This window comes from Pseudorasbora parva, chromosome 22, assembly GCF_024679245.1.
Source record: "Pseudorasbora parva isolate DD20220531a chromosome 22, ASM2467924v1, whole genome shotgun sequence".
Taxonomy (NCBI): domain Eukaryota; kingdom Metazoa; phylum Chordata; class Actinopteri; order Cypriniformes; family Gobionidae; genus Pseudorasbora; species Pseudorasbora parva.
Window position 1 is genome coordinate 4,574,595 of NC_090193.1, and position 22,614 is coordinate 4,597,208.

The 22,614-nt window shown below is 40.2% G+C and overlaps 62 non-coding genes across 62 annotated transcripts; all 62 read left to right on the forward strand.

Moving 5' to 3' along the window:
* Positions 1–310: 310 nt before the first annotated feature.
* Positions 311–382, forward strand: trnac-gca (transfer RNA cysteine (anticodon GCA)). Its single transcript has one exon. It is a non-coding gene; the product is annotated as a tRNA-Cys (tRNA).
* Positions 383–516: 134 nt separating this feature from the next.
* On the forward strand, positions 517–588 carry trnac-gca (transfer RNA cysteine (anticodon GCA)). Its single transcript has one exon. It is a non-coding gene; the product is annotated as a tRNA-Cys (tRNA).
* Positions 589–723: 135 nt separating this feature from the next.
* Positions 724–795, forward strand: trnac-gca (transfer RNA cysteine (anticodon GCA)). The gene has a single exon. It is a non-coding gene; the product is annotated as a tRNA-Cys (tRNA).
* A 503-nt stretch (positions 796–1,298) lies between these two features.
* On the forward strand, positions 1,299–1,370 carry trnac-gca (transfer RNA cysteine (anticodon GCA)). The gene has a single exon. It is a non-coding gene; the product is annotated as a tRNA-Cys (tRNA).
* A 617-nt stretch (positions 1,371–1,987) lies between these two features.
* On the forward strand, positions 1,988–2,059 carry trnac-gca (transfer RNA cysteine (anticodon GCA)). Its single transcript has one exon. It is a non-coding gene; the product is annotated as a tRNA-Cys (tRNA).
* Positions 2,060–2,379: 320 nt separating this feature from the next.
* Positions 2,380–2,451, forward strand: trnac-gca (transfer RNA cysteine (anticodon GCA)). The gene has a single exon. It is a non-coding gene; the product is annotated as a tRNA-Cys (tRNA).
* Positions 2,452–2,585: 134 nt separating this feature from the next.
* trnac-gca (transfer RNA cysteine (anticodon GCA)) lies at positions 2,586–2,657 on the forward strand. Its single transcript has one exon. It is a non-coding gene; the product is annotated as a tRNA-Cys (tRNA).
* Positions 2,658–2,994: 337 nt separating this feature from the next.
* Positions 2,995–3,066, forward strand: trnac-gca (transfer RNA cysteine (anticodon GCA)). Its single transcript has one exon. It is a non-coding gene; the product is annotated as a tRNA-Cys (tRNA).
* A 100-nt stretch (positions 3,067–3,166) lies between these two features.
* On the forward strand, positions 3,167–3,238 carry trnac-gca (transfer RNA cysteine (anticodon GCA)). Its single transcript has one exon. It is a non-coding gene; the product is annotated as a tRNA-Cys (tRNA).
* A 192-nt stretch (positions 3,239–3,430) lies between these two features.
* Positions 3,431–3,502, forward strand: trnac-gca (transfer RNA cysteine (anticodon GCA)). Its single transcript has one exon. It is a non-coding gene; the product is annotated as a tRNA-Cys (tRNA).
* A 134-nt stretch (positions 3,503–3,636) lies between these two features.
* On the forward strand, positions 3,637–3,708 carry trnac-gca (transfer RNA cysteine (anticodon GCA)). Its single transcript has one exon. It is a non-coding gene; the product is annotated as a tRNA-Cys (tRNA).
* A 100-nt stretch (positions 3,709–3,808) lies between these two features.
* trnac-gca (transfer RNA cysteine (anticodon GCA)) lies at positions 3,809–3,880 on the forward strand. The gene has a single exon. It is a non-coding gene; the product is annotated as a tRNA-Cys (tRNA).
* Positions 3,881–3,916: 36 nt separating this feature from the next.
* trnac-gca (transfer RNA cysteine (anticodon GCA)) lies at positions 3,917–3,988 on the forward strand. Its single transcript has one exon. It is a non-coding gene; the product is annotated as a tRNA-Cys (tRNA).
* A 242-nt stretch (positions 3,989–4,230) lies between these two features.
* Positions 4,231–4,302, forward strand: trnac-gca (transfer RNA cysteine (anticodon GCA)). Its single transcript has one exon. It is a non-coding gene; the product is annotated as a tRNA-Cys (tRNA).
* An 827-nt stretch (positions 4,303–5,129) lies between these two features.
* Positions 5,130–5,201, forward strand: trnac-gca (transfer RNA cysteine (anticodon GCA)). The gene has a single exon. It is a non-coding gene; the product is annotated as a tRNA-Cys (tRNA).
* A 131-nt stretch (positions 5,202–5,332) lies between these two features.
* On the forward strand, positions 5,333–5,404 carry trnac-gca (transfer RNA cysteine (anticodon GCA)). Its single transcript has one exon. It is a non-coding gene; the product is annotated as a tRNA-Cys (tRNA).
* Positions 5,405–5,829: 425 nt separating this feature from the next.
* Positions 5,830–5,901, forward strand: trnac-gca (transfer RNA cysteine (anticodon GCA)). Its single transcript has one exon. It is a non-coding gene; the product is annotated as a tRNA-Cys (tRNA).
* A 318-nt stretch (positions 5,902–6,219) lies between these two features.
* Positions 6,220–6,291, forward strand: trnac-gca (transfer RNA cysteine (anticodon GCA)). Its single transcript has one exon. It is a non-coding gene; the product is annotated as a tRNA-Cys (tRNA).
* Positions 6,292–6,425: 134 nt separating this feature from the next.
* On the forward strand, positions 6,426–6,497 carry trnac-gca (transfer RNA cysteine (anticodon GCA)). The gene has a single exon. It is a non-coding gene; the product is annotated as a tRNA-Cys (tRNA).
* A 131-nt stretch (positions 6,498–6,628) lies between these two features.
* On the forward strand, positions 6,629–6,700 carry trnac-gca (transfer RNA cysteine (anticodon GCA)). The gene has a single exon. It is a non-coding gene; the product is annotated as a tRNA-Cys (tRNA).
* Positions 6,701–6,834: 134 nt separating this feature from the next.
* On the forward strand, positions 6,835–6,906 carry trnac-gca (transfer RNA cysteine (anticodon GCA)). The gene has a single exon. It is a non-coding gene; the product is annotated as a tRNA-Cys (tRNA).
* Positions 6,907–7,006: 100 nt separating this feature from the next.
* Positions 7,007–7,078, forward strand: trnac-gca (transfer RNA cysteine (anticodon GCA)). Its single transcript has one exon. It is a non-coding gene; the product is annotated as a tRNA-Cys (tRNA).
* Positions 7,079–7,384: 306 nt separating this feature from the next.
* trnac-gca (transfer RNA cysteine (anticodon GCA)) lies at positions 7,385–7,456 on the forward strand. The gene has a single exon. It is a non-coding gene; the product is annotated as a tRNA-Cys (tRNA).
* Positions 7,457–7,695: 239 nt separating this feature from the next.
* On the forward strand, positions 7,696–7,767 carry trnac-gca (transfer RNA cysteine (anticodon GCA)). Its single transcript has one exon. It is a non-coding gene; the product is annotated as a tRNA-Cys (tRNA).
* Positions 7,768–7,901: 134 nt separating this feature from the next.
* Positions 7,902–7,973, forward strand: trnac-gca (transfer RNA cysteine (anticodon GCA)). Its single transcript has one exon. It is a non-coding gene; the product is annotated as a tRNA-Cys (tRNA).
* A 100-nt stretch (positions 7,974–8,073) lies between these two features.
* Positions 8,074–8,145, forward strand: trnac-gca (transfer RNA cysteine (anticodon GCA)). Its single transcript has one exon. It is a non-coding gene; the product is annotated as a tRNA-Cys (tRNA).
* A 721-nt stretch (positions 8,146–8,866) lies between these two features.
* trnac-gca (transfer RNA cysteine (anticodon GCA)) lies at positions 8,867–8,938 on the forward strand. Its single transcript has one exon. It is a non-coding gene; the product is annotated as a tRNA-Cys (tRNA).
* A 134-nt stretch (positions 8,939–9,072) lies between these two features.
* On the forward strand, positions 9,073–9,144 carry trnac-gca (transfer RNA cysteine (anticodon GCA)). The gene has a single exon. It is a non-coding gene; the product is annotated as a tRNA-Cys (tRNA).
* Positions 9,145–9,244: 100 nt separating this feature from the next.
* On the forward strand, positions 9,245–9,316 carry trnac-gca (transfer RNA cysteine (anticodon GCA)). The gene has a single exon. It is a non-coding gene; the product is annotated as a tRNA-Cys (tRNA).
* A 36-nt stretch (positions 9,317–9,352) lies between these two features.
* On the forward strand, positions 9,353–9,424 carry trnac-gca (transfer RNA cysteine (anticodon GCA)). Its single transcript has one exon. It is a non-coding gene; the product is annotated as a tRNA-Cys (tRNA).
* A 242-nt stretch (positions 9,425–9,666) lies between these two features.
* trnac-gca (transfer RNA cysteine (anticodon GCA)) lies at positions 9,667–9,738 on the forward strand. The gene has a single exon. It is a non-coding gene; the product is annotated as a tRNA-Cys (tRNA).
* An 827-nt stretch (positions 9,739–10,565) lies between these two features.
* trnac-gca (transfer RNA cysteine (anticodon GCA)) lies at positions 10,566–10,637 on the forward strand. Its single transcript has one exon. It is a non-coding gene; the product is annotated as a tRNA-Cys (tRNA).
* A 131-nt stretch (positions 10,638–10,768) lies between these two features.
* trnac-gca (transfer RNA cysteine (anticodon GCA)) lies at positions 10,769–10,840 on the forward strand. The gene has a single exon. It is a non-coding gene; the product is annotated as a tRNA-Cys (tRNA).
* Positions 10,841–11,265: 425 nt separating this feature from the next.
* On the forward strand, positions 11,266–11,337 carry trnac-gca (transfer RNA cysteine (anticodon GCA)). The gene has a single exon. It is a non-coding gene; the product is annotated as a tRNA-Cys (tRNA).
* A 318-nt stretch (positions 11,338–11,655) lies between these two features.
* Positions 11,656–11,727, forward strand: trnac-gca (transfer RNA cysteine (anticodon GCA)). Its single transcript has one exon. It is a non-coding gene; the product is annotated as a tRNA-Cys (tRNA).
* A 134-nt stretch (positions 11,728–11,861) lies between these two features.
* Positions 11,862–11,933, forward strand: trnac-gca (transfer RNA cysteine (anticodon GCA)). Its single transcript has one exon. It is a non-coding gene; the product is annotated as a tRNA-Cys (tRNA).
* Positions 11,934–12,064: 131 nt separating this feature from the next.
* Positions 12,065–12,136, forward strand: trnac-gca (transfer RNA cysteine (anticodon GCA)). The gene has a single exon. It is a non-coding gene; the product is annotated as a tRNA-Cys (tRNA).
* A 134-nt stretch (positions 12,137–12,270) lies between these two features.
* Positions 12,271–12,342, forward strand: trnac-gca (transfer RNA cysteine (anticodon GCA)). The gene has a single exon. It is a non-coding gene; the product is annotated as a tRNA-Cys (tRNA).
* A 100-nt stretch (positions 12,343–12,442) lies between these two features.
* On the forward strand, positions 12,443–12,514 carry trnac-gca (transfer RNA cysteine (anticodon GCA)). The gene has a single exon. It is a non-coding gene; the product is annotated as a tRNA-Cys (tRNA).
* A 134-nt stretch (positions 12,515–12,648) lies between these two features.
* Positions 12,649–12,720, forward strand: trnac-gca (transfer RNA cysteine (anticodon GCA)). The gene has a single exon. It is a non-coding gene; the product is annotated as a tRNA-Cys (tRNA).
* A 100-nt stretch (positions 12,721–12,820) lies between these two features.
* trnac-gca (transfer RNA cysteine (anticodon GCA)) lies at positions 12,821–12,892 on the forward strand. The gene has a single exon. It is a non-coding gene; the product is annotated as a tRNA-Cys (tRNA).
* Positions 12,893–13,131: 239 nt separating this feature from the next.
* Positions 13,132–13,203, forward strand: trnac-gca (transfer RNA cysteine (anticodon GCA)). Its single transcript has one exon. It is a non-coding gene; the product is annotated as a tRNA-Cys (tRNA).
* A 134-nt stretch (positions 13,204–13,337) lies between these two features.
* trnac-gca (transfer RNA cysteine (anticodon GCA)) lies at positions 13,338–13,409 on the forward strand. The gene has a single exon. It is a non-coding gene; the product is annotated as a tRNA-Cys (tRNA).
* A 1,283-nt stretch (positions 13,410–14,692) lies between these two features.
* On the forward strand, positions 14,693–14,764 carry trnac-gca (transfer RNA cysteine (anticodon GCA)). The gene has a single exon. It is a non-coding gene; the product is annotated as a tRNA-Cys (tRNA).
* A 131-nt stretch (positions 14,765–14,895) lies between these two features.
* trnac-gca (transfer RNA cysteine (anticodon GCA)) lies at positions 14,896–14,967 on the forward strand. Its single transcript has one exon. It is a non-coding gene; the product is annotated as a tRNA-Cys (tRNA).
* Positions 14,968–15,392: 425 nt separating this feature from the next.
* trnac-gca (transfer RNA cysteine (anticodon GCA)) lies at positions 15,393–15,464 on the forward strand. Its single transcript has one exon. It is a non-coding gene; the product is annotated as a tRNA-Cys (tRNA).
* A 134-nt stretch (positions 15,465–15,598) lies between these two features.
* On the forward strand, positions 15,599–15,670 carry trnac-gca (transfer RNA cysteine (anticodon GCA)). The gene has a single exon. It is a non-coding gene; the product is annotated as a tRNA-Cys (tRNA).
* Positions 15,671–15,770: 100 nt separating this feature from the next.
* trnac-gca (transfer RNA cysteine (anticodon GCA)) lies at positions 15,771–15,842 on the forward strand. Its single transcript has one exon. It is a non-coding gene; the product is annotated as a tRNA-Cys (tRNA).
* Positions 15,843–16,288: 446 nt separating this feature from the next.
* trnac-gca (transfer RNA cysteine (anticodon GCA)) lies at positions 16,289–16,360 on the forward strand. Its single transcript has one exon. It is a non-coding gene; the product is annotated as a tRNA-Cys (tRNA).
* A 321-nt stretch (positions 16,361–16,681) lies between these two features.
* On the forward strand, positions 16,682–16,753 carry trnac-gca (transfer RNA cysteine (anticodon GCA)). The gene has a single exon. It is a non-coding gene; the product is annotated as a tRNA-Cys (tRNA).
* Positions 16,754–17,474: 721 nt separating this feature from the next.
* On the forward strand, positions 17,475–17,546 carry trnac-gca (transfer RNA cysteine (anticodon GCA)). The gene has a single exon. It is a non-coding gene; the product is annotated as a tRNA-Cys (tRNA).
* A 601-nt stretch (positions 17,547–18,147) lies between these two features.
* trnac-gca (transfer RNA cysteine (anticodon GCA)) lies at positions 18,148–18,219 on the forward strand. Its single transcript has one exon. It is a non-coding gene; the product is annotated as a tRNA-Cys (tRNA).
* A 132-nt stretch (positions 18,220–18,351) lies between these two features.
* Positions 18,352–18,423, forward strand: trnac-gca (transfer RNA cysteine (anticodon GCA)). The gene has a single exon. It is a non-coding gene; the product is annotated as a tRNA-Cys (tRNA).
* A 741-nt stretch (positions 18,424–19,164) lies between these two features.
* On the forward strand, positions 19,165–19,236 carry trnac-gca (transfer RNA cysteine (anticodon GCA)). The gene has a single exon. It is a non-coding gene; the product is annotated as a tRNA-Cys (tRNA).
* A 134-nt stretch (positions 19,237–19,370) lies between these two features.
* On the forward strand, positions 19,371–19,442 carry trnac-gca (transfer RNA cysteine (anticodon GCA)). The gene has a single exon. It is a non-coding gene; the product is annotated as a tRNA-Cys (tRNA).
* Positions 19,443–19,944: 502 nt separating this feature from the next.
* trnac-gca (transfer RNA cysteine (anticodon GCA)) lies at positions 19,945–20,016 on the forward strand. Its single transcript has one exon. It is a non-coding gene; the product is annotated as a tRNA-Cys (tRNA).
* Positions 20,017–20,151: 135 nt separating this feature from the next.
* Positions 20,152–20,223, forward strand: trnac-gca (transfer RNA cysteine (anticodon GCA)). The gene has a single exon. It is a non-coding gene; the product is annotated as a tRNA-Cys (tRNA).
* A 601-nt stretch (positions 20,224–20,824) lies between these two features.
* trnac-gca (transfer RNA cysteine (anticodon GCA)) lies at positions 20,825–20,896 on the forward strand. Its single transcript has one exon. It is a non-coding gene; the product is annotated as a tRNA-Cys (tRNA).
* Positions 20,897–21,028: 132 nt separating this feature from the next.
* On the forward strand, positions 21,029–21,100 carry trnac-gca (transfer RNA cysteine (anticodon GCA)). The gene has a single exon. It is a non-coding gene; the product is annotated as a tRNA-Cys (tRNA).
* Positions 21,101–21,234: 134 nt separating this feature from the next.
* Positions 21,235–21,306, forward strand: trnac-gca (transfer RNA cysteine (anticodon GCA)). Its single transcript has one exon. It is a non-coding gene; the product is annotated as a tRNA-Cys (tRNA).
* A 426-nt stretch (positions 21,307–21,732) lies between these two features.
* Positions 21,733–21,804, forward strand: trnac-gca (transfer RNA cysteine (anticodon GCA)). The gene has a single exon. It is a non-coding gene; the product is annotated as a tRNA-Cys (tRNA).
* A 329-nt stretch (positions 21,805–22,133) lies between these two features.
* Positions 22,134–22,205, forward strand: trnac-gca (transfer RNA cysteine (anticodon GCA)). The gene has a single exon. It is a non-coding gene; the product is annotated as a tRNA-Cys (tRNA).
* Positions 22,206–22,614: the final 409 nt, after the last annotated feature.

Below are 22,614 nucleotides of genomic sequence, written 5' to 3' on the forward strand. Positions count from 1 at the left end.
AGCCAGACATATCTCACTTGTCTTTCGAGATAGGATTTTCCAGAAAGGGTGTATAGCTCAGTGGTAGAGCATTTGACTGCAGATCAAGAGGTCTCCGGCTCAAATCCGGATGCCCCCTTTGACATGTTCTCTGGTACTTTTATACTAAAAGAAAGGGGGTATAGCTCAGTGGTAGAGCATTTGACTGCAGATCAAGAGGTCTATACTAGCCTACTTTCAGACAAACCAGACATATGTCATATGTGCTTGCTATATGTCAGGCTTGTTTAAAACAAAGATTTTATAATTTATTTAAATAGTTTAAAAGGAAGGGGGTATAGCTCAGTGGTAGAGCATTTGACTGCAGATCAAGAGGTCTCCGGTTCAAATCCGGATGCCCCCTTTGACATGTTCTCTGGTACTTTTATACTAGCCTACTTTCAGACAAGACAGACATATCTTAATTGTGCTTGCGATATGTCAGGCTTGTTTAAAACAAAGGTTTTTTTTTAATTTATTTAAATGGTTTTCCAGAAAGGGGGTATAGCTCAGTGGTAGAGCATTTGACTGCAGATCAAGAGGTCTCCGGTTCAAATCCGGATGCCCCCTTTGACATGTTCTCTGGTACTTTTATACTAGCCTACTTTCAGACAAGCCAGACATATCTCCATTGTGCTTGCGATATGTTAGGCTTGTTTAAAACAAAGATTTTTTTTTAAATGTATTTAAATGGTTTTCAAGAAAGGGGGTATAGCTCAGTGGTAGAGCATTTGACTGCAGATCAAGAGGTCTCCGGTTCAAATCCGGATGCCCCCTTTAGCCTTACCTAATCTGTTCTGTGCTGCATTTATACTAGCCTACTTGTCGACAAGACAGAAATATCTAAATTGTGTTTCGAGATATGGTTTTCCAGAAAGGGGGTATTGCTCAGTGGTAGAGCATTTGACTGCAGATCAAGAGATCACCGGTTCTAATCCAGATGCCGCCTTTAGCTTGACCTAATCTGTCATGTGGTTCATTTATACCAGCCTACTTTCAGACAAGCCATACATATCTAAATTGTGTTTCATTCAAAGATTTATTTAATTATTTATGTAAGTGGCTTTCCAGAAAGGGGGTATAGCTCAGGGGTAGAGCATTTGACTGCAGATTGACAGGTCTCCGGTTCAAATCCGGATGCCCCCTTTGCCATGTTTTCTGGTACTTTTGTACTAGCCTACATTCAGACAAGCCAGACATATCTCACTTGTGCTTGCGATATGTCAGGCTTGTTTAAAACAAAGATTTTTTATTTATTTATTTAAATGGTTTTCAAGAAAGGGGGTATAGCTCAGTGGTAGAGCATTTGACTGCAGATCAAGAGGTCTCCGGTTCAAATCCGGATGCCCCCTTTAGCCTTACCTAATCTGTTCTGTGGTGCATTTATACTAGCCTACTTTTCGACAAGACAGAAATATCTAAATTGTGTTTCGAGATATGGTTTTCCAGAAAGGGGTTATAGCTCAGTGGTAGAGCATTTGACTGCAGATCAAGAGGTCTCCGGCTCAAATTCGGATGCCGCCTTTGACATGTTCTCTGGTACTTTCATACTAGCCTACTTTCAGACAAAACAGACATATCTCTATTGTGCTTGCGATATGTCAGGCTTGTTTAAAACAAAGATTTTTTATTTATTTATTTAAATGGTTTTCAAGAAAGGGGGTTTAGCTCACTGGTAGAGCATTTGACTGCAGATCAAGAGGTCTCCGGTTCAAATCCGGATGCCCCCTTTGACATGTTCTCTGGTACTTTTATACTAAAAGAAAGGGGGTATAGCTCAGTGGTGGAGCATTTGACTGCAGATCAAGAGGTCTCCGTTCAAATCCGGATGCCCCCTTTGACATGTTCTCTGGTACTTTTATTCTAGCCTACTTTCAAACAAACCAGACATATGTCATTTGTGCTTGCTATATGTCAGGCTTGTTGATAACAAAGATTTTTTAAATTTATTTAACTAGTTTTCAAGAAAGGGGGTATAGCTCAGTGGTAGAGCATTTGACTGCAGATCAAGAGGTCCCCGGTTCAAATCCGGATGCCCCCTTTGACATGTTCTCTGGTACTTTCTTACTAGCCTACTTTCAGACAAGCCAGACATATCTCCATTGTGCTTGCGATATGTCAGGCTTGTTTAAAACAAAGATTTTTTTTTTATTTATTTAAATGGTTTTCAAGAAAGGGGGTATAGCTCAGTGGTAGAGCATTTGACTGCAGATCAAGAGGTCTCCGTTCAAATCCGGATGCCCCCTTTGCCATGTTCTCTGGTACTTTCATACTAGCCTACTTTCAGACAAGCCATACATATCTAAATTGTGTTTCATTCATAGATTTATTTAATTATTTATGTAAGTGTCTTTCCAGAAAGGGGGTATAGCTCAGGGGTAGAGCATTTGACTGCAGATCAAGAGGTCTCCGGTTCAAATCCGGATGCCCCCTTTGCCATGTTTTCTGGTACTTTTGTACTAGCCTACATTCAGACAAGCCAGACATATCTCACTTGTGCTTGCGATATGTCAGTCTTGTTTAAAACAAAGATTTTTTATTTATTTATTTAAATGGTATTCAAGAAAGGGGGTGTAGCTCAGTGGTAGAGCATTTGACTGCAGATCAAGAGGTCTCCGGTTCAAATCCGGATGCCCCCTTTGACATGTTCTCTGCTGCTTTTATACTAGCCTACTTTCAGACAAACCAGACATATGTCATTTGTGCTTGCTATATGTCAGGCTTGTTTAAAACAAAGATTTTATAATTTATTTAAATAGTTTAAAAGGAAGGGGGTATAGCTCAGTGGTAGAGAATTTGACTGCAGATCAAGAGGTCTCCGGTTCAAATCCGGATGCCCCCTTTGACATGTTCTCTGGTACTTTTATACTAGCCTACTTTCAGACAAGCCAGACATATCTTAATTGTGCTTGCGATATGTCAGGCTTGTTTAAAACAAAGTTTTTTTTTTAATTTATTTAAATGGTTTTCCAGAAAGGGGGTATAGCTCAGTGGTAGAGCATTTGACTGCAGATCAAGAGGTCTCCGGTTCAAATCCGGATGCCCCCTTCAGCTTGAACAAATCTGTTCTGTGGTTCATTTATACCAGCCTACTTTCAGACAAGCCAGACATATCTCACTTGTCTTTCGAGATAGGATTTTCCAGAAAGGGGGTATAGCTCAGTGGTAGAGCATTTGACTGCAGATCAAGAGGTCTCCGGCTCAAATCCGGATGCCCCCTTTGACATGTTCTCTGGTACTTTTATACTAAAAGAAAGGGGGTATAGCTCAGTGGTAGAGCATTTGACTGCAGATCAAGAGGTCTATACTAGCCTACTTTCAGACAAACCAGACATATGTCATTTGTGCTTGCTATATGTCAGGCTTGTTTAAAACAAAGATTTTATAATTTATTTAAATAGTTTAAAAGGAAGGGGGTATAGCTCAGTGGTAGAGCATTTGACTGCAGATCAAGAGGTCTCCGGTTCAAATCCGGATGCCCCCTTTGACATGTTCTCTGGTACTTTTATACTAGCCTACTTTCAGACAAGCCAGACATATCTTAATTGTGCTTGCGATATGTCAGGCTTGTTTAAAACAAAGGTTTTTTTTTAATTTATTTAAATGGTTTTCCAGAAAGGGGGTATAGCTCAGTGGTAGAGCATTTGACTGCAGATCAAGAGGTCTCCGGTTCAAATCCGGATGCCCCCTTCAGCTTGAACAAATCTGTTCTGTCGTTCATTTATACCAGCCTACTTTCAGACAAGCCAGACATATCTCACTTGTCTTTCGAGATAGGATTTTCCAGAAAGGGGGTATAGCTCAGTGGTAGAGCATTTGACTGCAGATCAAGAGGTCTCCGGCTCAAATCCGGATGCCCCCTTTGACATGTTCTCTGGTACTTTTATACTAAAAGAAAGGGGGTATAGCTCAGTGGTAGAGCATTTGACTGCAGATCAAGAGGTCTCCGGTTCAAATCCGGATGCCCCCTTTGACATGTTCTCTGGTTCTTTTATACTAGCCTACTTTCAGACAAGCCAGACATATCTCCATTGTGCTTGCGATATGTCAGGCTTGTTTAAAACAAAGATTTTTTTTTTATTTATTTAAATGGTTTTCAAGAAAGGGGGTATAGCTCACTGGTAGAGCATTTGACTGCAGATCAAGAGGTCTCCGGTTCAAATCCGGATGCCCCTTTTGAAATGTTCTCTGGTACTTTTATACTAAAAGAAAGGGGGTATAGCTCAGTGGTAGAGCATTTGACTGCAGATCAAGAGGTCTCCGGTTCAAATCCGGATGCCCCCTTTGACATGTTCTCTGGTTCTTTTATACTAGCCTACTTTCAGACAAGCCAGACATATCTCCATTGTGCTTGCGATATGTTAGGCTTGTTGAAAACAAAGATTTTTTTTAAATATATTTAAATGGTTTTCAAGAAAGGGGGTATAGCTCAGTGGTAGAGCATTTGACTGCAGATCAAGAGGTCTCCAGTTCAAATCCAGATGCCCCCTTTAGCCTGACCTAATCTGTTCTGTGGTGCATTTATACTAGCCTACTTTTCGACAAGACAGAAATATCTAAATTGTGTTTCGAGATATGGTTTTCCAGAAAGGGGGTATAGCTCAGTGGTAGAGCATTTGACTGCAGATCAAGAGGTCTCCGGCTCAAATCCGGATGCCGCCTTTGACATGTTCTCTGGTACTTTCATACTAGCCTACTTTCAGACAAAACAGACATATCTCTATTGTGCTTGCGATATGTCAGGCTTGTTTAAAACAAAGATTTTTTATTTATTTATTTAAATGGTTTTCAAGAAAGGGGGTATAGCTCACTGGTAGAGCATTTGACTGCAGATCAAGAGGTCTCCGGTTCAAATCCGGATGCCCCCTTTGACATGTTCTCTGGTACTTTTATATTAAAAGAAAGGGGGTATAGCTCAGTGGTAGAGCATTTGACTGCAGATCAAGAGGTCTCCGTTCAAATCCGGATGCCCCCTTTGCCATGTTTTCTGGTACTTTTGTACTAGCCTACATTCAGACAAGCCAGACATATCTCACTTGTGCTTGCGATATGTCAGGCTTGTTTAAAACAAAGATTTTTTATTTTTATTTATTTAAATGGTTTTCAAGAAAGGGGGTATAGCTCAGTGGTAGAGCATTTGACTGCAGATCAAGAGGTCTCTGGTTCAAATCCGGATGCCCCCTTTGACATGTTCTCTGCTTTTTTTATACTAGCCTACTTTCAGAAAAACCAGACATATGTAATTTCTCCTTGCTATATGTCAGGCTTGTTTAAAACAAAGATTTAATAATTTATTTAAATAGTTTAAAAGGAAGGGGGTATAGCTCAGTGGTAGAGCATTTGACTGCAGATCAAGAGGTCTCCGGTTCAAATCCGGATGCCCCCTTTGACATGTTCTCTGGTACTTTTGTACTAAAAGAAAGGGGGTATAGCTCAGTGGTAGAGCATTTGACTGCAGATCAGGAGGTCTCCGTTCAAATCCGGATGCCCCCTTTGACATGTTCTCTGGTACTTTTATACTAGCCTACTTTCAGACAAGCCATACATATCTAAATTGTGTTTCATTCAAAGATTTATTTAATTATTTATGTAAGTGGCTTTCCAGAAAGAGGGTATAGCTCAGGGGTAGAGCATTTGACTGCAGATCAAGAGGTCTCCGGTTCAAATCCGGATGCCCCCTTTGACATGTTTTCTGGTACTTTTATTCTAGCCTACTTTCAAACAAACCAGACATATGTCATTTGTGCTTGCTATATGTCAGGCTTGTTGATAACAAAGATTTTTTTAATTTATTTAACTAGTTGCAAGAAAGGGGGTATAGCTCAGTGGTAGAGCATTTGACTGCAGATCAAGAGGTCCCCGGTTCAAATCCGGATGCCCCCTTTGACATGTTCTCTGGTACTTTTATACTAGCCTACTTTCAGACAAACCAGACATATGTCATTTGTGCTTTCTATATGTCAAGCTTGTTTAAAACAAATATTTTTTAAATTTATTTAAATAGTTTTCAAGAAAGGGGGTATAGCTCAGTGGTAGAGCATTTGACTGCAGATCAAGAGGTCACCGTTCAAATCCGGATGCCCCCTTTGACATGTTCTCTGGTACTTTTATACTAGCCTACTTTCAGACAAGCCATACATATCTAAATTGTGTTTCATTCATAGATTTATTTAATTATTTATGTAAGTGGCTTTCCAGAAAGGGGGTATAGCTCAGGGGTAGAGCATTTGACTGCAGATCAAGAGGTCTCCGGTTCAAATCCGGATGCCCCCTTTGCCATGTTTTCTGGTACTTTTGTACTAGCCTACATTCAGACAAGCCAGACATATCTCACTTGTGCTTGCGATATGTCAGGCTTGTTTAAAACAAAGATTTTTTATTTATTTATTTAAAAGGTTTTCAAGAAAGGGGGTATAGCTCAGTGGTAGAGCATTTGACTGCAGATCAAGAGGTCTCCGGTTCAAATCCGGATGCCCCCTTTGACATGTTCTCTGCTGCTTTTATACTAGCCTACTTTCAGACAAACCAGACATATGTCATTTGTGCTTGCTATATGTCAGGCTTGTTTAAAACAAAGATTTTATAATTTATTTAAATAGTTTAAAAGGAAGGGGGTATAGCTCAGTGGTAGAGCATTTGACTGCAGATCAAGAGGTCTCCGGTTCAAATCCGGATGCCCCCTTTGACATGTTCTCTGGTACTTTTATACTAGCCTACTTTCAGACAAGCCAGACATATCTTAATTGTGCTTGCGAAATGTTAGGCTTGTTTAAAACAAAGATTTTTTTTAAATGTATTTAAATGGTTTTCAAGAAAGGGGGTATAGCTCAGTGGTAGAGCATTTGACTGCAGATCAAGAGGTCTCCGGTTCAAAACCGGATGCCCCCTTCAGCTTGAACAAATCTGTTCTGTGGTTCATTTATACCAGCCTACTTTCAGACAAGCCAGACATATCTCACTTGTCTTTCGAGATAGGATTTTACAGAAAGGGGGTATAGCTCAGTGGTAGAGCATTTGACTGCAGATCAAGAGGTCTCCGGTTCAAATCCGGATGCCCCCTTTGACATGTTCTCTGGTACTTTTATACTTGCCTACTTTCAGACAAGCCAGACATATCTCCATTGTGCTTGCGATATGTTAGGCTTGTTTAAAACAAAGATTTTTTTTAAATGTATTTAAATGGTTTTCAAGAAAGGGGGTATAGCTCAGTGGTAGAGCATATGACTGCAGATCAAGAGGTCTCCGGTTCAAATCCGGATGCCCCCTTTAGCCTGACCTAATCTGTTCTGTGGTGCATTTATACTAGCCTACTTTTCGACAAGACAGAAATATCTAAATTGTGTTTCGAGATATGGTTTTTCAGAAAGGGGGTATAGCTCAGTGGTAGAGCATTTGACTGCAGATCAAGAGGTCTCCGGCTCAAATCCGGATGCCCCCTTTGACATGTTCTCTGGTACTTTCATACTAGCCTACTTTCAGACAAGCCAGACATATCTCCATTGTGCTTGCGATATGTCAGGCTTGTTTAAAACAAAGATTTTTTTATTTATTTAAATGGTTTTCAAGAAAGGGGGTATAGCTCACTGGTAGAGCATTTGACTGCAGATCAAGAGGTCTCCGGTTCAAATCCGGATGCCCCCTTTGAAATGTTCTCTGGTACTTTTATACTAAAAGAAAGGGGGTATAGCTCAGTGGTAGAGCATTTGACTGCAGATCAAGAGGTCTCCGGTTCAAATCCGGATGCCCCCTTTGACATGTTCTCTGGTACTTTTATACTAGCCTACTTTCAGACAAGCCAGACATATCTCCATTGTGCTTGCGATATGTTAGGCTTGTTTAAAACAAAGATTTTTTTTAAATGTATTTAAATGGTTTTCAAGAAAGGGGGTATAGCTCAGTGGTAGAGCATTTGACTGCAGATCAAGAGGTCTCCGGTTCAAATCCGGATGCCCCCTTTAGCCTGACCTAATCTGTTCTGTGGTGCATTTATACTAGCCTACTTTTCGACAAGACAGAAATATCTAAATTGTGTTTCGAGATATGGTTTTCCAGAAAGGGGGTATAGCTCAGTGGTAGAGCATTTGACTGCAGATCAAGAGGTCTCCGGTTCAAATCCGGATGCCCCCTTTGACATGTTCTCTGGTACTTTTATTCTAGCCTACTTTCAAACAAACCAGACATATGTCATTTGTGCTTGCTAAATGTCAGGCTTGTTGATAACAAAGATTTTTTTAATTTATTTAACTAGTTTTCAAGAAAGGGGGTATTGCTCAGTGGTAGAGCATTTGACTGCAGATCAAGAGGTCCCCGGTTCTAATCCAGATGCCCCCTTTAGCTTGACCTAATCTGTCATGTGGTTCATTTATACCAGCCTACTTTCAGACAAGCCATAGATATCTAAATTGTGTTTCATTCAAAGATTTATTTAATTATTTATTTAGGTAGCTTTCCAGAAAGGGGGTATAGCTCAGTGGTAGAGCATTTGACTGCAGATCAAGAGGTCGCCGTTCAAATCCGGTGGCCCCCATTGACATGTTCTCTGGTACTTTTATACTAGCCTACTTTCAGACAAGCCATACATATCTAAATTGTGTTTCATTCAAAGATTTATTTAATTATTTATGTAAGTGGCTTTCCAGAAAGGGGGTATAGCTCAGGGGTAGAGCATTTGACTGCAGATCAACAGGTCTCCGGTTCAAATCCGGATGCCCCCTTTGCCATGTTTTCTGGTACTTTTGTACTAGCCTACATTCAGACAAGCCAGACATATCTCACTTGTGCTTGCGATATGTCAGGCTTGTTTAAAACAAAGATTTTTTTTAAATGTATTTAAATGGTTTTCAAGAAAGGGGGTATAGCTCAGTGGTAGAGCATTTGACTGCAGATCAAGAGGTCTCCGGTTCAAATCCGGATGCCCCCTTTGACATGTTCTCTGGTACTTTTATACTAGCCTACTTTCAGACAAGCCAGACATATCTTAATTGTGCTTGCGATATGTCAGGCTTGTTTAAAACAAAGGTTTTTTTTTAATTTATTTAAATGGTTTTCCAGAAAGGGGGTATAGCTCAGTGGTAGAGCATTTGACTGCAGATCAAGAGGTCTCCGGTTCAAATCCGGATGCCCCCTTCAGCTTGAACAAATCTGTTCTGTGGTTCATTTATACCAGCCTACTTTCAGACAAGCCAGACATATCTCACTTGTCTTTCGAGATAGGATTTTCCAGAAAGGGGGTATAGCTCAGTGGTAGAGCATTTGACTGCAGATCAAGAGGTCTCCGGCTCAAATCCGGATGCCCCCTTTGACATGTTCTCTGGTACTTTTATACTAAAAGAAAGGGGGTATAGCTCAGTGGTAGAGCATTTGACTGCAGATCAAGAGGTCTCCGGTTCAAATCCGGATGCCCCCTTTGACATGTTCTCTGGTTCTTTTATACTAGCCTACTTTCAGACAAGCCAGACATATCTCCATTGTGCTTGCGATATGTCAGGCTTGTTTAAAACAAAGATTTTTTTTTTATTTATTTAAATGGTTTTCAAGAAAGGGGGTATAGCTCACTGGTAGAGCATTTGACTGCAGATCAAGAGGTCTCCGGTTCAAATCCGGATGCCCCCTTTGAAATGTTCTCTGGTACTTTTATACTAAAAGAAAGGGGGTATAGCTCAGTGGTAGAGCATTTGACTGCAGATCAAGAGGTCTCCGGTTCAAATCCGGATGCCCCCTTTGACATGTTCTCTGGTTCTTTTATACTAGCCTACTTTCAGACAAGCCAGACATATCTCCATTGTGCTTGCGATATGTTAGGCTTGTTGAAAACAAAGATTTTTTTTAAATATATTTAAATGGTTTTCAAGAAAGGGGGTATAGCTCAGTGGTAGAGCATTTGACTGCAGATCAAGAGGTCTCCAGTTCAAATCCAGATGCCCCATTTAGCCTGACCTAATCTGTTCTGTGGTGCATTTATACTAGCCTACTTTTCGACAAGACAGAAATATCTAAATTGTGTTTCGAGATATGGTTTTCCAGAAAGGGGGTATAGCTCAGTGGTAGAGCATTTGACTGCAGATCAAGAGGTCTCCGGCTCAAATCCGGATGCCGCCTTTGACATGTTCTCTGGTACTTTCATACTAGCCTACTTTCAGACAAAACAGACATATCTCTATTGTGCTTGCGATATGTCAGGCTTGTTTAAAACAAAGATTTTTTATTTATTTATTTAAATGGTTTTCAAGAAAGGGGGTATAGCTCACTGGTAGAGCATTTGACTGCAGATCAAGAGGTCTCCGGTTCAAATCCGGATGCCCCCTTTGACATGTTCTCTGGTACTTTTATATTAAAAGAAAGGGGGTATAGCTCAGTGGTAGAGCATTTGACTGCAGATCAAGAGGTCTCCGTTCAAATCCGGATGCCCCCTTTGCCATGTTTTCTGGTACTTTTGTACTAGCCTACATTCAGACAAGCCAGACATATCTCACTTGTGCTTGCGATATGTCAGGCTTGTTTAAAACAAAGATTTTTTATTTTTATTTATTTAAATGGTTTTCAAGAAAGGGGGTATAGCTCAGTGGTAGAGCATTTGACTGCAGATCAAGAGGTCTCTGGTTCAAATCCGGATGCCCCCTTTGACATGTTCTCTGCTTTTTTTATACTAGCCTACTTTCAGACAAACCAGACATATGTAATTTCTCCTTGCTATATGTCAGGCTTGTTTAAAACAAAGATTTAATAATTTATTTAAATAGTTTAAAAGGAAGGGGGTATAGCTCAGTGGTAGAGCATTTGACTGCAGATCAAGAGGTCTCCGGTTCAAATCCGGATGCCCCCTTTGACATGTTCTCTGGTACTTTTGTACTAAAAGAAAGGGGGTATAGCTCAGTGGTAGAGCATTTGACTGCAGATCAGGAGGTCTCCGTTCAAATCCGGATGCCCCCTTTGACATGTTCTCTGGTACTTTTATACTAGCCTACTTTCAGACAAGCCATACATATCTAAATTGTGTTTCATTCAAAGATTTATTTAATTATTTATGTAAGTGGCTTTCCAGAAAGAGGGTATAGCTCAGGGGTAGAGCATTTGACTGCAGATCAAGAGGTCTCCGGTTCAAATCCGGATGCCCCCTTTGACATGTTCTCTGGTACTTTTATTCTAGCCTACTTTCAAACAAACCAGACATATGTCATTTGTGCTTGCTATATGTCAGGCTTGTTGATAACAAAGATTTTTTTAATTTATTTAACTAGTTGCAAGAAAGGGGGTATAGCTCAGTGGTAGAGCATTTGACTGCAGATCAAGAGGTCCCCGGTTCAAATCCGGATGCCCCCTTTGACATGTTCTCTGGTACTTTTATACTAGCCTACTTTCAGACAAACCAGACATATGTCATTTGTGCTTTCTATATGTCAAGCTTGTTTAAAACAAATATTTTTTAAATTTATTTAAATAGTTTTCAAGAAAGGGGGTATAGCTCAGTGGTAGAGCATTTGACTGCAGATCAAGAGGTCACCGTTCAAATCCGGATGCCCCCTTTGACATGTTCTCTGGTACTTTTATACTAGCCTACTTTCAGACAAGCCATACATATCTAAATTGTGTTTCATTCATAGATTTATTTAATTATTTATGTAAGTGGCTTTCCAGAAAGGGGGTATAGCTCAGGGGTAGAGCATTTGACTGCAGATCAAGAGGTCTCCGGTTCAAATCCGGATGCCCCCTTTGCCATGTTTTCTGGTACTTTTGTACTAGCCTACATTCAGACAAGCCAGACATATCTCACTTGTGCTTGCGATATGTCAGGCTTGTTTAAAACAAAGATTTTTTATTTATTTATTTAAAAGGTTTTCAAGAAAGGGGGTATAGCTCAATGGTAGAGCATTTGACTGCAGATCAAGAGGTCTCCGGTTCAAATCCGGATGCCCCCTTTGACATGTTCTCTGCTGCTTTTATACTAGCCTACTTTCAGACAAACCAGACATATGTCATTTGTGCTTGCTATATGTCAGGCTTGTTTAAAACAAAGATTTTATAATTTATTTAAATAGTTTAAAAGGAAGGGGGTATAGCTCAGTGGTAGAGCATTTGACTGCAGATCAAGAGGTCTCCGGTTCAAATCCGGATGCCCCCTTTGACATGTTCTCTGGTACTTTTATACTAGCCTACTTTCAGACAAGCCAGACATATCTTAATTGTGCTTGCGATATGTTAGGCTTGTTTAAAACAAAGATTTTTTTTAAATGTATTTAAATGGTTTTCAAGAAAGGGGGTATAGCTCAGTGGTAGAGCATTTGACTGCAGATCAAGAGGTCTCCGGTTCAAAACCGGATGCCCCCTTCAGCTTGAACAAATCTGTTCTGTGGTTCATTTATACCAGCCTACTTTCAGACAAGCCAGACATATCTCACTTGTCTTTCGAGATAGGATTTTACAGAAAGGGGGTATAGCTCAGTGGTAGAGCATTTGACTGCAGATCAAGAGGTCTCCGGTTCAAATCCGGATGCCCCCTTTGACATGTTCTCTGGTACTTTTATACTTGCCTACTTTCAGACAAGCCAGACATATCTCCATTGTGCTTGCGATATGTTAGGCTTGTTTAAAACAAAGATTTTTTTTAAATGTATTTAAATGGTTTTCAAGAAAGGGGGTATAGCTCAGTGGTAGAGCATTTGACTGCAGATCAAGAGGTCTCCGGTTCAAATCCAGATGCCCCCTTTAGCCTGACCTAATCTGTTCTGTGGTGCATTTATACTAGCCTACTTTTCGACAAGACAGAAATATCTAAATTGTGTTTCGAGATATGGTTTTTCAGAAAGGGGGTATAGCTCAGTGGTAGAGCATTTGACTGCAGATCAAGAGGTCTCCGGCTCAAATCCGGATGCCCCCTTTGACATGTTCTCTGGTACTTTCATACTAGCCTACTTTCAGACAAGCCAGACATATCTCCATTGTGCTTGCGATATGTCAGGCTTGTTTAAAACAAAGATTTTTTTATTTATTTAAATGGTTTTCAAGAAAGGGGGTATAGCTCACTGGTAGAGCATTTGACTGCAGATCAAGAGGTCTCCGGTTCAAATCCGGATGCCCCCTTTGAAATGTTCTCTGGTACTTTTATACTAAAAGAAAGGGGGTATAGCTCAGTGGTAGAGCATTTGACTGCAGATCAAGAGGTCTCCGGTTCAAATCCGGATGCCCCCTTTGACATGTTCTCTGGTACTTTTATACTAGCCTACTTTCAGACAAGCCAGACATATCTCCATTGTGCTTGCGATATGTTAGGCTTGTTTAAAACAAAGATTTTTTTTAAATGTATTTAAATGGTTTTCAAGAAAGGGGGTATAGCTCAGTGGTAGAGCATTTGACTGCAGATCAAGAGGTCTCCGGTTCAAATCCGGATGCCCCCTTTAGCCTGACCTAATCTGTTCTGTGGTGCATTTATACTAGCCTACTTTTCGACAAGACAGAAATATCTAAATTGTGTTTCGAGATATGGTTTTCCAGAAAGGGGGTATAGCTCAGTGGTAGAGCATTTGACTGCAGATCAGGAGGTCTCCGTTCAAATCCGGATGCCCCCTTTGACATGTTCTCTGGTACTTTTATACTAGCCTACTTTCAGACAAGCCATACATATCTAAATTGTGTTTCATTCAAAGATTTATTTAATTATTTATGTAAGTGGCTTTCCAGAAAGAGGGTATAGCTCAGGGGTAGAGCATTTGACTGCAGATCAAGAGGTCTCCGGTTCAAATCCGGATGCCCGCTTTGACATGTTCTCTGGTACTTTTATTCTAGCCTACTTTCAAACAAACCAGACATATGTCATTTGTGCTTGCTATATGTCAGGCTTGTTGATAACAAAGATTTTTTTAATTTATTTAACTAGTTGCAAGAAAGGGGGTATAGCTCAGTGGTAGAGCATTTGACTGCAGATCAAGAGGTCCCCGATTCAAATCCGGATGCCCCCTTTGACATGTTCTCTGGTACTTTTATTCTAGCCTACTTTCAAACAAACCAGACATATGTCATTTGTGCTTGCTAAATGTCAGGCTTGTTGATAACAAAGATTTTTTTAATTTATTTAACTAGTTTTCAAGAAAGGGGGTATTGCTCAGTGGTAGAGCATTTGACTGCAGATCAAGAGGTCCCCGGTTCTAATCCAGATGCCCCCTTTAGCTTGACCTAATCTGTCATGTGGTTCATTTATACCAGCCTACTTTCAGACAAGCCATAGATATCTAAATTGTGTTTCATTCAAAGATTTATTTAATTATTTATTTAGGTAGCTTTCCAGAAAGGGGGTATAGCTCAGTGGTAGAGCATTTGACTGCAGATCAAGAGGTCGCCGTTCAAATCCGGTGGCCCCCATTGACATGTTCTCTGGTACTTTTATACTAGCCTACTTTCAGACAAGACATACATATCTAAATTGTGTTTCATTCAAAGATTGATTTAATTATTTATGTAAGTGGTTTTCCAGAAAGGGGGTATAGCTCAGGGGTAGAGCATTTGACTGCAGATCAACAGGTCTCCGGTTCAAATCCGGATGCCCCCTTTGCCATGTTTTCTGGTACTTTTGTACTAGCCTACATTCAGACAAGCCAGACATATCTCACTTGTGCTTGCGATATGTCAGGCTTGTTTAAAACAAAGATTTTTTTTTTTATTTATTTAAATGGTTTTCAAGAAAGGGGGTATAGCTCAGTGGTAGAGCATTTGACTGCAGATCAAGAGGTCTCCGGTTCAAATCCGGATGCCCCCTTTGACATGTTCTCTGCTGCTTTTATACTAGCCTACTTTCAGACAAACCAGACATATGTCATTTCTCCTTGCTATATGTCAGGCTTGTTTAAAACAAAGATTTAATAATTTATTTAAATAGTTTAAAAGGAAGGGGGTATAGCTCAGTGGTAGAGCATTTGACTGCAGATCAAGAGGTCTCCGGTTCAAATCCGGATGCCCCCTTTGACATGTTCTCTGGTACTTTTGTACTAAAAGAAAGGGGGTATAGCTCAGTGGTAGAGCATTTGACTGCAGATCAGGAGGTCTCCGTTCAAATCCGGATGCCCCCTTTGACATGTTCTCTGGTACTTTTATACTAGCCTACTTTCAGACAAGCCATACATATCTAAATTGTGTTTCATTCAAAGATTTATTTAATTATTTATGTAAGTGGCTTTCCAGAAAGAGGGTATAGCTCAGGGGTAGACCATTTGACTGCAGATCAAGAGGTCTCCGGTTCAAATCCGGATGCCCCCTTTGACATGTTCTCTGCTGCTTTTATACTAGCCTACTTTCAGACAAACCAGACATATGTCATTTGTGCTTGCTATATGTCAGGCTTGTTTAAAACAAAGATTTTATAATTTATTTAAATAATTTAAAAGGAAGCGGGTATAGCTCAGTGGTAGAGCATTTGACTGCAGATCAAGAGGTCTCCGGTTCAAATCCGGATGCCCCCTTTGACATGTTCTCTGGTACTTTTATACTAGCCTACTTTCAGACAAGCCAGACATATCTTAATTGTGCTTGCGATATGTCAGGCTTGTTTAAAACAAAGTTTTTTTTTTAATTTATTTAAATGGTTTTCCCGAAAGGGGGTATAGCTCAGTGGTAGAGCATTTGACTGCAGATCAAGAGGTCTCCGGTTCAAATCCGGATGCCCCCTTCAGCTTGAACAAATCTGTTCTGTGGTTCATTTATACCAGCCTACTTTCAGACAAGCCAGACATATCTCACTTGTCTTTCGAGATAGGATTTTCCAGAAAGGGGGTATAGCTCAGTGGTAGAGCATTTGACTGCAGATCAAGAGGTCTCCGGCTCAAATCCGGATGCCCCCTTTGACATGTTCTCTGGTACTTTTATACTAAAAGAAAGGGGGTATAGCTCAGTGGTAGAGCATTTGCCTGCAGATCAAGAGGTCTCCGGTTCAAATCCGGATGCCCCCTTTGACATGTTCTCTGGTTCTTTTATACTAGCCTACTTTCAGACAAGCCAGACATATCTCCATTGTGCTTGCGATATGTCAGGCTTGTTTAAAACAAATATTTTTTAAATTTATTTAAATAGCTTTCAAGAAAGGTGGTATAGCTCAGTGGTAGAGCATTTGACTGCAGATCAAGAGGTCTCCGGCTCAAATCCGGATGCCCCCTTTGACATGTTCTCTGGTACTTTCTTACTAGCCTACTTTCAGACAAGCCAGACATATCTCCATTGTGCTTGCGATACGTCAGGCTTGTTTAAAACAAAGATTTTTTTTTTATTTATTTAAATGGTTTTCAAGAAAGGGGGTATAGCTCAGTGGTAGAGCATTTGACTGCAGATCAAGAGGTCTCCGGTTCAAATCCGGATGCCCCCTTTGACATGTTCTCTGGTACTTTTATACTAGCCTACTTTCAGACAAGCCATACATATCTAAATTGTGTTTCATTCAAAGATTTATTTAATTATTTATGTAAGTGGCTTTCCAGAAAGGGGGTATAGCTCAGGGGTAGAGCATTTGACTGCAGATCAACAGGTCTCCGGTTCAAATCCGGATGCCCCCTTTGCCATGTTTTCTGGTACTTTTGTACTAGCCTACATTCAGACAAGCCAGACATATCTCACTTGTGCTTGCCATATGTCAGGCTTGTTTAAAACAAAGATGTTTTATTTATTTATTTAAATGGTTTTCAAGAAAGGAGGTATAGCTCAGTGGTAGAGCATTTGACTGCAGATCAAGAGGTCTCCGGTTCAAATCCGGATGCCCCCTTTAACATGTTCTCTGCTGCTTTTATACTAGCCTACTTTCAGACAAACCAGACATATGTCATTTCTGCTTGCTATATGTCAGGCTTGTTTAAAACAAAGGTTTTTTTTTTATTTATTTAAATGGTTTTCCAGAAAGGAGGTATAGCTCAGTGGTAGAGCATTTGACTGCAGATCAAGAGGTCTCCGGTTCAAAACCGGATGCCCCCTTCAGCTTGAACAAATCTGTTCTGTGGTTCATTTATACCAGCCTACTTTCAGACAAGCCAGACATATCTCACTTGTCTTTCGAGACAGGATTTTCCAGAAAGGGGGTATAGCTCAGTGGTAGAGCATTTGACTGCAGATCAAGAGGTCTCCGCTTCAAATCTGGATGCCCCCTTTGACATGTTCTCTGGTACTTTTATACTAGCCTACTTTCAGACAAGCCAGACATATCTCCATTGTGCTTGCGATATGTTAGGCTTGTTTAAAACAAAGATTTTATTTTTAAATGTATTTAAATGGTTTTCAAGAAAGGGGGTATAGCTCAGTGGTAGAGCACTTGACTGCAGATCAAGAGGTCTCCGCTTCAAATCTGGATGCCCCCTTTGACATGTTCTCTGGTACTTTTATACTAGCCTACTTTCAGACAAGCCAGACATATCTCCATTGTGCTTGCGATATGTTAGGCTTGTTTAAAACAAAGATTTTTTTTTAAATGTATTTAAATGGTTTTCAAGAAAGGGGGTATAGCTCAGTGGTAGAGCATTTGACTGCAGATCAAGAGGTCTCCGGTTCAAATCCGGATGCCCCCTTTAGCCTTACCTAATCTGTTCTGTGGTGCATTTATACTAGCCTACTTTTCGACAAGACAGAAATATCTAAATTGTGTTTCGAGATATGGTTTTCCAGAAAGGGGTTATAGCTCAGTGGTAGAGCATTTGACTGCAGATCAAGAGGTCTCCGGCTCAAATTCGGATGCCGCCTTTGACATGTTCTCTGGTACTTTCATACTAGCCTACTTTCAGACAAAACAGACATATCTCTATTGTGCTTGCGATATGTCAGGCTTGTTTAAAACAAAGATTTTTTATTTATTTATTTAAATGGTTTTCAAGAAAGGGGGTTTAGCTCACTGGTAGAGCATTTGACTGCAGATCAAGAGGTCTCCGGTTCAAATCCGGATGCCCCCTTTGACATGTTCTCTGGTACTTTTATACTAAAAGAAAGGGGGTATAGCTCAGTGGTGGAGCATTTGACTGCAGATCAAGAGGTCTCCGTTCAAATCCGGATGCCCCCTTTGACATGTTCTCTGGTACTTTTATACTAGCCTACTTTCAGACAAGCCATACATATCTAAATTGTGTTTCATTCAAAGATTTATTTAATTATTTATGTAAGTGGCTTTCCAGAAAGGGGGGTATAGCTCAGGGGTAGAGCATTTGACTGCAGATCAAGAGGTCTCCGGTTCAAATCCGGATGCCCCCTTTGACATGTTCTCTGGTACTTTTATTCTAGCCTACTTTCAAACAAACCAGACATATGTCATTTGTGCTTGCTATATGTCAGGCTTGTTGATAACAAAGATTTTTTAAATTTATTTAACTAGTTTTCAAGAAAGGGGGTATAGCTCAGTGGTAGAGCATTTGACTGCAGATCAAGAGGTCCCCGGTTCAAATCCGGATGCCCCCTTTGACATGTTCTCTGGTACTTTTATATTAGCCTACTTTCAGACAAACCAGACATATGTCATTTGTGCTTTCTATATGTCAGGCTTGTTTAAAACAAATATTTTTAAAATTTATTTAAATAGCTTTCAAGAAAGGTGGTATAGCTCAGTGGTAGAGCATTTGACTGCAGATGAAGAGGTCTCCGGCTCAAATCCGGATGCCCCCTTTGACATGTTCTCTGGTACTTTTATTCTAGCCTACTTTCAAACAAACCAGACATATGTCATTTGTGCTTGCTAAATGTCAGGCTTGTTGATAACAAAGATTTTTTTTTATTTATTTAACTAGTTTTCAAGACAGGGGGTATTGCTCAGTGGTAGAGCATTTGACTGCAGATCAAGAGATCACCGGTTCTAATCCAGATGCCCCCTTTAGCTTGACCTAGTCTGTCATGTGGTTCATTTATACCAGCCTACTTTCAGACAAGCCATACATATCTAAATTGTGTTTCATTCAAAGATTTATTTAATTATTTATGTAAGTGGCTTTCCAGAAAGGGGGTATAGCTCAGGGGTAGAGCATTTGACTGCAGATCAACAGGTCTCCGGTTCAAATCCGGATGCCCCCTTTGCCATGTTTTCTGGTACTTTTGTACTAGCCTACATTCAGACAAGCCAGACATATCTCACTTGTGCTTGCGATATGTCAGGCTTGTTTAAAACAAAGATTTTTTTTTTTATCTATTTAAATGGTTTTCAAGAAAGGGGGTATAGCTCAGTGGTAGAGCATTTGACTGCAGATCAAGAGGTCTCCGGTTCAAATCCGGATGCCCCCTTTGACATGTCCTCTGGTACTTTTATACTAGCCTACTTTCAGACAAGCCAGACATATCTCCATTGTGCTTGCGATATGTTAGGCTTGTTTAAAACAAAGATTTTTTTTAAATGTATTTAAATGGTTTTCAAGAAAGGGGTTATAGCTCAGTGGTAGAGCATTTGACTGCAGATCAAGAGGTCTCCGGTTCAAATCCGGATGCCCCCTTTAGCCTGACCTAATCTGTTCTGTGGTGCATTTATACTAGCCTACTTTTCGACAAGACAGAAATATCTAAATTGTGTTTCGAGATATGGTTTTCCAGAAAGGGGTATAGCTCAGTGGTAGAGCATTTGACTGCAGATCAAGAGATCACCGGTTCTAATCCAGATGCCGCCTTTAGCTTGACCTAATCTGTCATGTGGTTCATTTATACCAGCCTACTTTCAGACAAGCCATACATATCTAAATTGTGTTTCATTCAAAGATTTATTTAATTATTTATGTAAGTGGCTTTCCAGAAAGGGGGTATAGCTCAGGGGTAGAGCATTTGACTGCAGATCAACAGGTCTCCGGTTCAAATCCGGATGCCCCCTTTGCCATGTTTTCTGGTACTTTTGTACTAGCCTACATTCAGACAAGCCAGACATATCTCACTTGTGCTTGCGATATGTCAGGCTTGTTTAAAACAAAGATTTTTTATTTATTTATTTAAATGGTTTTCAAGAAAGGGGGTATAGCTCAGTGGTAGAGCATTTGACTGCAGATCAAGAGGTCTCCGGTTCAAATCCGGATGCCCCCTTTGACATGTTCTCTGGTACTTTTATACTAGCCTACTTTCAGACAAGCCAGACATATCTCCATTGTGCTTGCGATATGTTAGGCTTTTTTAAAACAAAGATTTTTTTTTAAATGTATTTAAATGGTTTTCAAGAAAGGGGGTATAGCTCAGTGGTAGAGCATTTGACTGCAGATCAAGAGGTCTCCGGTTCAAATCCGGATGCCCCCTTTAGCCTTACCTAATCTGTTCTGTGGTGCATTTATACTAGCCTACTTTTCGACTAGACAGAAATATCTAAATTGTGTTTCGAGATATGGTTTTCCAGAAAGGGGTTATAGCTCAGTGGTAGAGCATTTGACTGCAGATCAAGAGGTCTCCGGCTCAAATTCGGATGCCGCCTTTGACATGTTCTCTGGTACTTTCATACTAGCCTACTTTCAGACAAAACAGACATATCTCTATTGTGCTTGCGATATGTCAGGCTTGTTTAAAACAAAGATTTTTTATTTATTTATTTAAATGGTTTTCAAGAAAGGGGGTATAGCTCACTGGTAGAGCATTTGACTGCAGATCAAGAGGTCTCCGGTTCAAATCCGGATGCCCCCTTTGACATGTTCTCTGGTACTTTTATACTAAAAGAAAGGGGGTATAGCTCAGTGGTGGAGCATTTGACTGCAGATCAAGAGGTCTCCGTTCAAATCCGGATGCCCCCTTTGACATGTTCTCTGGTACTTTTATACTAGCCTACTTTCAGACAAGCCATACATATCTAAATTGTGTTTCATTCAAAGATTTATTTAATTATTTATGTAAGTAGCTTTCCAGAAAGGGGGGTATAGCTCAGGGGTAGAGCATTTGACTGCAGATCAAGAGGTCTCCGGTTCAAATCCGGATGCCCCCTTTGACATGTTCTCTGGTACTTTTATTCTAGCCTACTTTCAAACAAACCAGACATATGTCATTTGTGCTTGCTATATGTCAGGCTTGTTGATAACAAAGATTTTTTAAATTTATTTAACTAGTTTTCAAGAAAGGGGGTATAGCTCAGTGGTAGAGCATTTGACTGCAGATCAAGAGGTCCCCGGTTCAAATCCGGATGCCCCCTTTGACATGTTCTCTGGTACTTTCTTACTAGCCTACTTTCAGACAAGCCAGACATATCTCCATTGTGCTTGCGATATGTCAGGCTTGTTTAAAACAAAGATTTTTTTTTTATTTATTTAAATGGTTTTCAAGAAAGGGGGTATAGCTCAGTGGTAGAGCATTTGACTGCAGATCAAGAGGTCTCCGGTTCAAATCCGGATGCCCCCTTTGACATGTTCTCTGGTACTTTTATACTAAAAGAAAGGGGGTATAGCTCAGTGGTAGAGCATTTGACTGCAGATCAAGAGGTCTCCGTTCAAATCCGGATGCCCCCTTTGACATGTTCTCTGGTACTTTTATACTAGCCTAATTTCAGACAAGCCATACATATCTAAATTGTTTTTCATTCAAAGATTTATTTAATCATTTATGTAAGTGGCTTTCCAGAAAGGGGGTTTAGCTGAGGGGTAGAGCATTTGACTGCAGATCAAGAGGTCTCCAGTTCAAATCCGGATGCCCCCTTTGCCATGTTTTCTGGTACTTTTGTACTAGCCTACATTCAGACAAGCCAGACATATCTCACTTGTGCTTGCTATATGTCAGGCTTGTTTAAAACAAATATTTTTTAATTTTATTTAAATAGTTTTCAAGAAAGGGGGTATAGCTCAGTGGTAGAGCATTTGACTGCAGATCAAGAGGTCTCCGGTTCAAATCTGGATGCCCCCTTTGACATGTTCTCTGGTACTTTTATTCTAGCCTACTTTCAAACAAACCAGACATATGTCATTTGTGCTTGCTAAATGTCAGGCTTATTGATAACAAAGATTTTTTTAATTTATTTAACTAGTTTTCAAGAAAGGGGGTATAGCTCAGTGGTAGAGCATTTGACTGCAGATCAAGAGGTCCCCGGTTCTAATCCAGATGCCCCCTTTAGCTTGACCTAATCTGTCATGTGGTTCATTTATACCAGCCTACTTTCAGACAAGCCATAGATATCTAAATTGTGTTTCATTCAAAGATTTATTTAATTATTTATTTAGTTAGCTTTCCAGAGAGGGGGTATAGCTCAGGGGTAGAGCATTTGACTGCAGATCAAGAGGTCTCCGGTTCAAATCCGGATGCCCCCTTTGACATGTTCTCTGGTACTTTTATACTAGCCTACTTTCAGACAAGCCATACATATCTAAATTGTGTTTCATTCAAAGATTTATTTAATTATTTATGTAAGTGGCTTTCCAGAAAGAGGGTATAGCTCAGGGGTAGAGCATTTGACTGCAGATCAAGAGGTCTCCGATTCAAATCCGGATGCCCCCTTTGACATGTTCTCTGGTACTTTTATTCTAGCCTACTTTCAAACAAACCAGACATATGTCATTTGTGCTTGCTATATGTCAGGCTTGTTGATAACAAAGATTTTTTTAATTTATTTAACTAGTTGCAAGAAAGTGGGTATAGCTCAGTGGTAGAGCATTTGACTGCAGATCAAGAGGTCCCCGGTTCAAATCCGGATGCCCCCTTTGACATGTTCTCTGGTAC